This window comes from Panthera tigris, chromosome A1 (assembly GCF_018350195.1).
Source record: "Panthera tigris isolate Pti1 chromosome A1, P.tigris_Pti1_mat1.1, whole genome shotgun sequence".
Lineage (NCBI taxonomy): Eukaryota > Metazoa > Chordata > Mammalia > Carnivora > Felidae > Panthera > Panthera tigris.
In genome coordinates, this window is record NC_056660.1 from 74,729,988 (window position 1) to 74,743,253 (window position 13,266).

The following is a 13,266-nucleotide window of genomic DNA, read 5'->3' on the forward strand; positions in this document are numbered from 1 at the left end:
AAGACCGGGCCCCATACCAGGTCCCAGTTCTGTGATATCCGAATACATTTTGTAGCCAACTTGGGAATAGTTCAGCCTTGGTTGATCCCATAGTAGATGGTGTCCATTTATGGTTAAAAATCAATTATTTTGACTCAGTCATTATTGGTTTAAAGTGTGTGATTTATTGTATTTTTTTAGACCCATAGAATAACTTCTCTTGATTCTACTTAAGTCTCTTCCCAGAGGAAAAGAAATTTAGTAAGAGTTGGAAGTGGACATTGGCCCTAGGTAGAGGCTTCTGTTTTCTAGGATGTTAGCGTTATGCCAGACTCTGCTAACCTGGGTGGTCATTTTTAATGTGGACATTTTTCTAAGGAAGTAGACCGAAACCACTAAACATATTTGCTCCATGAGCTAAACCACAATAAAACAGAGGTCTCCTGTGTATAGCTTTCCTCACTCTTTGAATACAGCTCATTCTTATTTTATTTCCATAAGAAACAAATGCCCTTTAGAAAGTTTTCTTTTGAAGTTTAAATGCAGTTGTGTAAGTGTGTGAATGCATGTGTCTCCAAAAATGCAATTACATGCAAGTATCTGATTAAATGATGAAATGACCATTTCTTCAGGACAGTTAAGTGTCCTCTGAGGGTTTAAGCATGCCAAACCCCCAGACCCCAGCTGGACGATCCGTCATCACCCACCTATTGTAAACGTGAATGCATGAAATGGGAGAAAATCTAGTGTCATAAGTGAGTAATCGTCAGATTCCAAAAATGATAATGCTGCTCTGGAAATCTATTTGGAAAGAAGGGTTTAGTTTTTATGGCTTTTTTCTTCTTCAACCCTAGCTATTCAACATCACTTCAGAGACTTTACATGATCCTGTCTTTCCTTTTTCTTCGTTGTTCTTCCTGCCTGGACGTTAGCCTCTGGTCCCCACCAAAAGAGAAAAGCGCCGTTCATTTTGAGATCAGGAACACTCTGAATCACACAGAGAGCTCAGGGAGGTGAAGGGATTCCCCAGGGATCATGACTAGGAGGCTGAAGACTTGATCTCATGCTTAGTCCTGCTCTTGTGTGAGCGGGAGAATATTTCGCTACTCTCCTCCCCGGTTCTGGGTTCTCTTCAGTCTGAAGGAGAGTATGACTTTCGTGAAACTAGTAAGCTATGCACAGCACCCGTGTCATGATTTCTCTGCATAACTCTGCGAGGTAAATAGAATTCCAAATGTTATCTGGGCATTTTTTGCTCCAGGTTACCTGGGAAATATATCCAATAATTAATATAATATAATATAATATAATATAATATAATATAATTACTTTTTTATTTCTCCAAGGACAGGTAATATGTTTGAGTTTGACGGATTTCCTTAAAGTGCATGTACGATCTTGGGTACGAAAGTTATATAAAATGTGAATCCAAGATGAATGTCCTATTAACTTTTTTCTGTGAAATTGAAGGAGTGCTCCTTGGCTGCCTATTGTCCTAAATAGAAAGAAACTGGTTACGTTTCTCCGACAGTACACTGATGAGGTCTGCTGTGAAGCTACACTGTGTTGAGCAGGAACAGAGAGAGATGTTCTGAGGGCCCGAACGGATACAGAAATGAGCGCAACCGTAGGTAGTGATGAGTCATCACTGTGATTTTAAACCTCAGACAGAAAACTAACCCGAGACCTATATAATACAGATTGCGATCATTGCCTTGCGTACAGTGAAAATGTAGGCTTCCATTTTGTTGAGTACATGTAAATGTTATCGTACCTAACTATAATTAAAATATAGGCTCACAGACAGCTTTTTAAATGACATTTCACTCAATAGTGTCTCGGACGCATGCACCTTTGTAAGCCCAATGTACACACGTACCGTGCACAAATACAATGTTAAGGACTTAGATATATTTCTATCATTTTACTTTAAAATAAATATTGAAAGCAAGATTCAGTGGACCGGAAAACCAAGATCAATTTTAAAATAATTGCACGTCTGCAAAGCGGCAAATCAAGTATTAAAACCCCCCGATTGGTGTATTTTGTCAGAACAAAAAACACAGGTTTCTTCATTGGTTTTCATCTACTGTGGAAGAGTAGGTAATGTGCATCCAGCCCTGATGGCAATGACCTAGCCATGTTGTAATTGGTGATTCTGCATGGAGGATAAAACAAAGGACCAAATCAATTCCCGGTCGATAGAAAGTGACTTTGTTGGCTCTGTTGGTGCTGGACACACATTCCCCTTGCAGACAGTTAAAGTGGTTCAGGGCAAAGGCTGTTTCATTATTACCGATGATGGAGGATTGACTGGAGTGCTATCTATGTAACAGGGTCGCAGCTCTCAGATTGCTGTGCTGGGCTACTTCTTGACCTTTTAGACACATGGTCAAGCGAAATGATCTTAGGCCACTTCAACATAGATACTTAAATTGTCTTACAGTTTCTACCATTTACAGGAGCTTGTAGAGCGATCATTTTACGATCATATGACCTTTTGCAAAGCTATTTTTTTTTCTCTACTTGAATCAATGCATAAGCCTCAAAGCAGCCCTAAGTTTCAACCAGTGATTCCTCCTTCTACACCCACCACACCCTGCCCCCATCACATTTCTAAGGTTACATCTGCGGCTCAATGATCCAGGGGAATAAATGTTGGAGGAGAGCAGTGGAACAGTCGCAACAGTCCCACTTACTGAAAATAGTACTACTTCTCTCTAAATTAAGTGTGTAATTGGCAAGCCTTATTTATACTCTCATAGGGATTAGCTTTTATTGATCTAATTAGGATGAAGCTCTGAAATCACTTGCCAGTCAACCTGATGGAGCCACAGCTGCACATTATTCTATTCTTCCAACAAACGGTGACATCAGGGAGGGAAAAGGCAGGATAATATTCGCCACATGTGCTCTGCCACCAAAGAAGATCATGTAATGATACAGACCATGTCCTGATGGAAGGGTCTCTCTAGAACGTAAATTTTAATTCCGATGCATGAGGTAGGGAAAGAGGCTCTCAAATTTTGTCTTTGATGGCAAACGGCATCGCGACATGAAGGGACGCTCTGTGTGATAGCAGGAGACCTCTCAAAGATCATATCCACGTTGGTCAGTCTTAAATAACTTGACTTTTTGTAAGAAGATAGTTTCTTTTGCATTTGTAGTTCACATCTTTTCGCTTATTTTTTTTTTTTTCGCTCTAAGATACCAGAAAGGATTCCAAGCAAATGTCTTATTTCCCTCTTACAAGTCAAGGGGGTAAATGATCAACAAGAGTCCAACGCAAACCATTAGGAAGAATGGGTAAAAACGTCTTTCCCCTAATAAAATGGCGACACACAGATGATGAGTTTGAACATATTGACTCAGTTATTAGGCTAGGCTCTGTGGACAAATGGGACTGTGTTCACTGATCAAACTCCGTTAAGATCGCCTCACTGATTTATCCCTTAGCAATGATGAACATCCATGGACACTGAGTCAATATTTGGAAGAAGATTAGCGGATAAAGGACTGGCCTTTCATTTTCAAGATTGCATCAGTTTTGAGCCATGAGTCACAGACTCCAGCCCAGACTTGATAGAGATGACATCTGAAATACAGTTTGGTACTAAGATGATGGAACTAATTGGCTCAGGTAATAGAAAGTTGTTTGCATTTAAACAAAATGCAAAGAAAATATTCAGCTTATAAGATCTTTAACGAGGACTCCTGGCATTTGAAAACGTAAAATCCAATACAAACGTACATTTCCTTTTTTATTACATTTCAAAATGTATCCCTGCATTTCTATTTCTAAGAGATAAGAAATTTATTAGCAGTTACTTTGATTAAAATATGACAGCTGCTATAAAACAATATGCTTATATTACTTGTTTCTTGGAAAGTTTCTATTTCATTTACATACAAAATATCCTTTTTTCTTATAATCATAGTGAATTTTCTAATGTCTCCATGCTTTAGATAATTATAAAACCGAGAAAAACTGTTTTTCAAAATGTACTTACTTTAAGGATGCGCCTTCGACAAACTTTTTTTATCTCGTCTGGTCTCTGTCATTTTTTTCTCTTTTCTTCTTCTCTCTGTATCTCCCTCTCTCTCCACACACAGCAAACACGCACACAAATGTAGAGGTGCCTAAATACATATATATCGCTCTCTTTGCTTTCAGGTCTTAATTTTATCATAAAATGTACAATTGAATCAACGGAGCCCTTTCATTTAAGTTACTTAGTACTTGTTAACAAGTGATCATTGTGTTAGGCGTCAGCAGGATCTCACTCCTGTCATATAATCTGACATCTCATTAGAGGACAATGAACCCCTAAAGAAACACTCCCTGTACATTGTGATGCACGACAGTAACATTAAAGTGCCTAATTCTGCTTGTGCCTTCAGAGAGGGGGTATTAGAGCTTCCTCCGGAAGGATCAGTAAGAGATTTCCAGCCAAGAAGTGGGGCAGGCCACTCAGTGTGGGGGGAGAGGAAAATAGTGCCCTCACACAAGGAAATCGCCACGTGGTACACGGTACTTGCCAAGGAGGGTGGCAAAAGAGAGAGGTATTGGGTTGGATCACGAAGGTCCTGAAACACAATATTAAGGTGTTTGGATTATACTCGAAGAGCGGTGTGTGACAGCAGGGGTCTTATAATCAATGGGATGGCATGTTCAGACTTATTTCGCAGGACAGTAAATTTGCCAGCAATGGGTATAGTGGGCCAAAGTCTAGACCAGAAGATCAATTATGAGGTTGTAGCAGTAAGTGAGGAAGCCACGGTGCTTCTTTAGCTTTAGGCAAATGTTGTGGTGATAGATTGAAGATATCGGATTCAGAACATATGTGTTTGTAACACCAGCATTTGCCAATAAATTTCATTTGAGATGACAGGGAGACTTGGTGGGTGATGGGGACAGAAAGGGACAAAGGAGATACATGATGGATACCGTGCATGTTGGGGAAGAGAATCCACCATGGACAAACCAAGCATTCATGCTGGCAGGGCAGCCCAGGGTCAGAATCTGGAAGGCCTGGACCTCAGGGCAGATGCAGGGACTAGAAACGAAAGCAGACAAATCATTCACCAGAATGTAGAAGGGGAATGGACGCCGTAAGAGCAAGGGTTCTCATGAGGCAATGGCGCCGAGTAGGGAGAGAAGAAAGGAGAGCTCGGGATTGCATGGTAAGAGCCAGGCAAGGAAAGGGTCACATCGAGGGTCAGAGGAGTGTTAGGAGAATTAGGAGGAAGGGAGAAGCCAGCAGGTTCCCAGTGCCAGCAGTAAAGGAAAAACTAAAACTGGGCTCTTGTTTCTGGTCACGAGTGATTTTAAGGAGGTGAATCTTAGCAGAGAAATGGTTCTCAATGGTTCTCAGCTAGGAGTGATTTTGTGACCTGCAGAACATACGGCAATGTTTGGAGACATTTTCGTTTGCTACAAGCTGGATGCTACTGTCACTGGAAGACAGTGTCCAGGGATGCTGCTCAACAGGGATGCACAGTATAGCCCCCCACCTCTAATTGTAAAGGATGCAGTCGGCCGTGCAGTGATGAGAGTCCAGATGAGTTCTTAATTAGTTGGACCAAGAATTTGAGTCCACGTAGGGGACGTAGAATGAATAGAGACCACTCTATCAAGACCAAGAAAACAGTTAAGTTTCCAGAGGCAATTTTACATGCAGAAGGTGATGGAAATAGGGCAAGATCAGGATAATATGCCAACATTCTGGGAAAATACATGATGTGCAGAATGAAACAGGATGTCACCTGTGAGATCCTCCCACTGTCACATAGGGATACTGCATTCATAGGACAAAAAATTCTGATGTACGGACAAGACTTGGAATAACTTATGTAAATCAAAGTCATAGTGCATAAGGAAAAGATAACTTTTGTGAAGAAAGAATAAAATTCTGGTTGACATTTCACCTTTCCCAGGTGAGAAATAAATTGTAGAAATATAGGTATGAGGACCCAGCATGCAGGATAGTTCAATCGAAGGCAAGAAGATCCAGATCTCTGGGGCCTTAGTTCAGGCAGTTAATCTAATAAAGGCAAATTGAGGGCTGCACTGGGTTCGAGCACTAGGCATGCCTGGGGTGTGGGATAACGTAGAAGTTTTCAGTTCTACCCACTTCCTAACGACGGCGCTTTGGACACAAGTGTTTGCTGGTTCTTCTTTGGATTAGAAAGGAGAGTCTCAAGCTGTTATTTCAACTGTCTCTTTCTAATGCTCTTCTCTCATATTAATTCTGGGGAGCTGTTGCTCCCATGGAGCTTTCCAGTTCCAAGCCACTGTCTCCAAAAGCCCTAGGATCCCAGATATCCCTACCTCGAGTGCCATTCGAGGTCCCTAAGTTTGGCTTCAGCTTGGTGTTGATCCGATTAAAATGACATTTGATTGTAAGTCATGCTAAATCATACAGTTTTAACCGAGAGTTGGAAAATATGGCCAGAAGATTTTTTTTCTTTCCCAGCACAGCACATGATCTTTTTCTTTACAATAAACTGACATTTCTAGAGAACCATGCCCTCACTGTCTTTTGCTTCAGCCTAAGCCACTCATTTTACCTGAAGTCAAGCTGCCCTTTATTGTGTATACTTTTTGCCTTATCCCTGAATGCATTTGAATAATGAATACGGAGTTTAACCAAGCCCTTCTCAAATGCTAATGTGCATAAGAATCACCTGCAGATCTTGTTAGAATTGCAGATTCTGATTCTGTAGGTCTGGGGTAGGCTGAAATTTTTCATTTCTAAGAACTCCAGCGGACAGCTGATGATTCTGGACCAACCAAGGACCACTTTGGGAGTAGTAAGGATTTAACCTTTTAGAGGGCTGCTAATTCTCTTAGGAGTCTGTTACTGGAATGAATCAACAATTTGAAAAAGCGATTAGAGCATTATCGCTCAATCAGCAAAGATTCTTTCTCTCTGTTGTTTTAGTTTAGTTTTGCTCTCCCTCTGTGGGGGAGGGAGGAACAACCTTATTCTGACAATTTTCTTGCCAAGGAAATGCAATGGTAGGACAGGAAGAGACAAATACTGGGTTCTTCAGGACTTTTATATCCTCTCAAATGTAGACCCAATCAAAATTCAAGTAAACTGATCATCTGAATCCCCTGAGCTGAACAGGAAGCCACCATTACTCCCTGAATCAAGTGGTCTGAGCAAAGAATGTCATCATGCCCCCTTTATTTCTCTCCAGGTGAAAAATTGTAACCAAACTAAAGTCCACTGTCTCCTTCCTTTCTGCTCATGTATAATGCAGAGAGAAGGGTTGCTCTAATCTATTATTTTGAAGACCCATTTACAATACCCGGGTCTGTTACTCAAGGGCTCACCTTAAATAAAGACAATTTTCATGACCTCATAACACTGTCAGTTGCCCACAAAAGGGGGAAGAAATGACATTGTGTATCTGGTGCCACAATGCTTAGCCAACTTCTTTTCTGCAAGCACTACCCCTCCCAAGTTGGTTCTCCAGGGTAGAATTGGAGGAAGTGAACTCTTGATCAGAGACACGCTAACCAGGCAGAAAGTTCTGACTTGGCAGAGACTACTGCAGTCATCACTTGGGTAGAGACAGTAGAATGCAAGGGGATCATGAAAACGTTATCAGAAAATGAAATTACATGACTTTCACGTGCTTTGAAAATGACCTATTTTATCAGGGTTTATCCAAAAATAAACACCTAATTCCATTTACTTCCTTTCTTACCAAGTACTTTTTCACTTACTAATCTAAATGCATTAATTTGGCTTTACACTTGTTGTGTTTCTCTGAATTCAACTTTGATCTCTAAAAAGCAGTGCACAAATTCAGGCCAATTTCTCTCCCTCTCTCTTCATTAACTCGTAATTCTGTTTTATCTCCAGATAGTCTTTGATAATAAATGAAAGATTTCAGGACAAACTCTAAACCAATATTTACTGAGTATCTGCCTTAGGTTAGGCACTTTTGTAACTGGTGAAGCAAGACAGTTAAAAGAACGAGAAAGGAAAGAAAGAAAGAAAGAAAGAAAGAAAGAAAGAAAGAAGAAAGAAAGAAAAAAAAGAAAGAAAGAAAGAAAAGGAAAGAAAAGGAAAGAAAGGAAAGGAAAGGAAAGGAAAGGAATGAAAGAAAAGAAAAGAAAAGAAAAGAAAAGAAAAGAAAAAGTTCTTTCCATTATGAGCTTTCACTGTTGCCGAGGGAAACAGATCCATACTCTGTCAGATGATATTAAGTGCTATTAAGTAAAAGAAAACATTTACTGGGTATAGGGCATACCAAGGTTGAGGTCAGACCAGTAGGCAATGAGAGGGCAAGCCAAAAGGTCAATGCTGAAAGAACCAACATGCAGAGGGAACAGGAAGTGCAAAGCACTGAGGGGAGGTGATGCTCGAGAAACAGCAAAGAAGCTAACATCCCTGCAAGAGAGAGAGGGCAGGACAGGAAGTCTCAGATCTGGCCAGAGCCCTCATCCCCAAGGGCATGCAGGCAGCAAAGTGAAGTTGCCCTAAAACCGAATCTTGGCACTCCTCTATAGAAACCCAAGATGTGAATAAAAATACAGAATGTGGGTAAAATGTAGGATTCATTATCTTAAAGAGATGACAGAGGTTTGGGCACGGAAATGTGCGTAATAGGATGGTTCGCATTGTGTACATTTGATGACGACAGTGCTTTGGAGTAGAGTGTTATCATTCTCATCTCATAGCTGAGGGAACTGCAAAAGGTAACTGGTGACATGATGTGCCATCGAAGTGATAAACATCGTGGTATCTCCCCCAGTAACACCTCCATTCACTGATGCCTAAGGGCTGTCCAGGCAGGTGGAACAAGAGAAAGGAACCGATGCATTCTTTCCTTCTTTTTTTTTTTTTTTTTTTTTAATTTTTTTTTTTCAACGTTTTTTTTTTTTTTTTTTTTTTTTTTTTTATTTTTCGGACAGAGAGAGACAGAGCATGAACGGGGGAGGGGCAGAGAGAGAGGGAGACACAGAATCGGAAACAGGCTCCAGGCTCCGAGCCATCAGCCCAGAGCCTGACGCGGGGCTCGAACTCACAGACCGCGAGATCCGCGAGATCGTGACCTGGCTGAAGCCGGACGCTTAACCGACTGCGCCACCCAGGCGCCCCTGCATTCTTTCCTTCTAAGTTAATGATTCTAGGTCTGAGCGTAAACCAGAAAAGCTTTGGACAGATGCATGGTCCACATTATTATTTTTTTTCCTTTTAACATTCCCATAGGCTGGGGTGGATGAGCAGGGGAGAGAGTGAGGTCATAATAGGAAGAAAGCCAGGTCTGGGCAAAACATATTGGGCACCAGGGCCAGAAGTTATGGTAGGTACCAGGTAAGTATTTGGAAGTCCGCAGTTGGAACTCAAATGGGAAGTGATGTTCACGTGTGCCGAGCAGACACCTGTGACATCCATGCCCATGTGTGTAATTACACTCTGGGGAGGCACAGTAAAGCAGGCACTTTGCCAGCCAGTCCTTGTCCTACAGGAGGAAGGCTCTCCTCTCCTCTACCACATGGCCTGATGCAATAGTCTCCGGAGCCTAACAGCGTGGACAGCCTCCCTCTCCAATCCGGGACAATGGAAAGAACACAGAACAGAGTTGTACCCTCCGCACCCGGTGGTTGGTTGGTGGAGAGAAATGGAAACTCCCCGAATGGCCAAGTTGAAACAAAACGGAAGAGCTCAACGTTCAAGCTCCCGCCTCCATCCCACTCTGTGCATTTTTGCCGTAAAAGTGGTAGACTTGAGGGGCGCCTGGGTGGCTCAGTGGGTTAAGTGTCTGACTCTTGGTGTTGGCTCGGGTCATGATCTCACAGTTTGCGAGTTCGAGTCCCGCAACGGGCTCTGTGCTGACAGCTGGGAGCCTGCTTGCAATTCTTTGTCTCTCTCTTTCTCTCTGACCGTCACCTGCACCTCTCAAAATAAATAAATAAACAGTTCCAAGTGATAGACTTGGTATTTTAACTCAGGGCTTCCAAAACTTTGGTCTTTCCATTAGGCCACCTGATCCCATGATAAAGCAATCATTTTAATAGTGAAAATAAATCCACAGCGTATTTTATCCACAAAAACGATATCAGCTTTAGTAAATCTTACCTTCATATTTCCCCCAACATACAGCAACAGACAAATACTAAAAACAGCAATTGCCAGAATTTATTAAGCTTTTGATATGTGTTAGGCACTGTTGCAAGCATTTTACATGAATTCCTCATTTAGTCACGCATCACGTATCTCTTCTCCTTACTTTCTATGTCTCAGTTGCGTTAAGCTGCTTCAGGCTTCCAGAAAATGCCAAGTTCTTGTCTGCCACGGGGACTTTGCACTTGCTCATCTCTCCCTGAAACAATATCTCTGCCAAGTTCTTTATAAGGCTTTCTTTCATCTTTCTTACTTAAGTCACTGACTTCAAAGTCCGGGAGGCCCCTCTGGAGGTCTAAAAATAGTTTCCGCTATTCTTGACAAGTATGACATTGTTGCATTTTATGTGTTTTTCACTGTCCCTCTGACCATCTAAAACTACTATCTGTCTGTCTGTATCATCTAGCTCACTCCCCTAGAACATAAATAGCTAGAGCACAAGGACAAGTCTGTCTTGTAGCCAACAGGAAAATCGGGCATACTGAGATACCCCATCACTTGCACTTAGGAGGGCTAACATTAAAAAGACAGGTCGGGGGGCGCCTGGGTGGCGCAGTCGGTTAAGCTTCCGACTTCAGCCAGGTCACGATCTCGCGGTCCGTGAGTTCGAGCCCCGCGTCAGGCTCTGGGCTGATGGCTCGGAGCCTAGAGCCTGCTTCCGTTTCTGTGTCTCCCTCTCTCTCTGCCCCTCCCCCGTTCATGCTCTGTCTCTCTCTGTCCCAAAAATAAATTAAAAAAAAAAAAAAAAAAAAAAACGTTGAAAAAGACAGGTCGGTGTTGGTGAGGAAGTGAGGAAATTAGATTCTTTCCACATGGCTGGTAGGAAGGCAAAATGGTGCAGCGGTTTTTGGGATACAGTCTGGTCGTTCACCAAAGGTTTAAACATAAAGTAATCACGTGATTCAGAAATTTCAGTTGTGGGTTTATTCCCAAGAGGAAGGAACACTTATTGTGGCAGAAAAACATGCCAATAACTGTTTACAACAGCATTATTTATAACAGCCCCAAAGTACAAATGACCCAAAAGTTCACCAACTGATGAGGTAAAATAATGTGGTACATCAGTCCAATGAAATATGGGGCAATTAAAAAAAAAAGTATTGACACATGCTAGACCTTGGAAAAATTATCTTAAGTGAAAGAAGTCACTCACAATATATCATGATTTGTGTGATTTCATTGATTTGAACTGTCCAAAATTGTCAAACCCCTAGAGACAGGAAGTAGATTCCTAGTTGCCTCGGGGTGAGGGCTGAGACATGCACGGTTGTTATAAAAGGGGCCATTGAGAAAGGGGGCTCTTTTTGGGGTAATGAAGATGTTCTAAAATTGATTGTGGTGACGTCTGCACAACACCATGAATATACTAAAGACAATTGGAATTGTACACAAAATGGGGGAATTGTACACAAAATGGGTGAATTGTACAGAATGTGAATTATATCTCAACAACAACAACAACAACAACAACAACAAAACCAGCATAATAGAAAATAAGGTGCAGGGAGTAAGTAGACTTTATTCTTGATTCCTTTGCCTAAAGATAGAACAATTTTCCATTTCATATATATATATATATATATATATATATATATATGACTGCTTTAATATATATATGTATTTCCATTTCATATATATATGACTGCTTTTATATATATATATTTGCTTTAATATTATACATATATATATTTGAGGCATATATATATATATACATATATATATATATATATATATATATATGTATATATATATATATTTGAGGCATCTCAAGGAGAGTTTCTTTCCAGGTGAGGCATCAGTAAAATAATCTGAAATGTACTTAGTAAGAAGATTCCAGTTAAACCATAGTTACCTACTTTCTAACCAGATTCAAGAGGGATAAATTAAAAATGGCCTTTTTAGGGGCGCCTGGGTGGCTCAGGCGGTTGGGCGTCCGACTTCGGTTCAGGTCATGATCTCACGGTTTGTGGGTTCCGGCCGCCCTCGTTGGGCTCTGTGCTGACAGCTCGGAACCTGCAACCTGCTTCGAGTTCTGTTCTCCCTCTCTCTCTGCCCCCCCCCCACCCTGCTCATACTCTGCCTCTCTCTGTCCCTCAAAAATAAATAAATGTTAAAACATTTTTTAAAATGGCTTTTTTATACTAAGCCATAGATAACATTATTTTACTTCATGTCTATTAATTTTCATGGCATCTTTAAGTCACCGTCTATCTGATTTCATGAAGACACGTTAGAATCTCTAAAATTCTATCCTGTCCGTAGAAACCACCCTTGCCCTGCAACAAAATGCAATCTGAACAGCGTGCCCTGTCTGCGAGTCAGTTTCGTGGCACATCTTGAACTGCTTTCAAACACTTGAAGTCAAAGCCCCGGAATGCCCCTTTTGGAACTACTTTGCCCTTGATTTTTACAACCTTGTGTATTTTAACGGAAATATAATCCATATGTTTTTGAGTCATTTACACTTAAATCATCAAAACACCAGTCTTTTAGGGTGATGTGATATCCATGAAGACTACTGAGACTTTTTGATAATCCTTTAGAGCGTTTTAACTTAAAAAAAATTTTTTTTTTTGCTTTTCCCAAAATAAACTAAAATACTGGGGAGTTCACTTTCTTGGTGTTTTAAACTTGGCAAATTAAGCTCTTTATTAGGTACAGGGAAAAGCAAGATGCTGGTGGTGAACGTACTAAAGATTTGATGAAACATAAAGCATGAGTCATTTGGAACACACTTCACAGTACTCATGGGTTTAATCCTTCTTATCCTAATGAAAACTTCTGAAAGTATTAATTTCCATGACTGTGGATGCTGCTACGTGTCTAGTTTTACGTTTCCAGATTTGGATCCATTGTTTCTTTCTCAATATTCTTAAGCCCTTTACTGTACTTTATTTGAAAAGTGCTTGGTAATCATTTCAAATTTATTTTTCACATGAGATATAAATTTCCTTTTTACACAAAGTGTAAAAAAAATTACCATGCATTTTATAAATCACTGGTTCCATAAAAATGCTTTTTTCCACTGGGTTGTATTCATAGTAGGTAAAATTAATGCTAGTATTATAAAAGCAAAAAAAAAAATAGTTCGGTCTTAAAATGCTGTATTTTAAAGTTAGAGGTTTCTTTCAGCCCGTGCTTT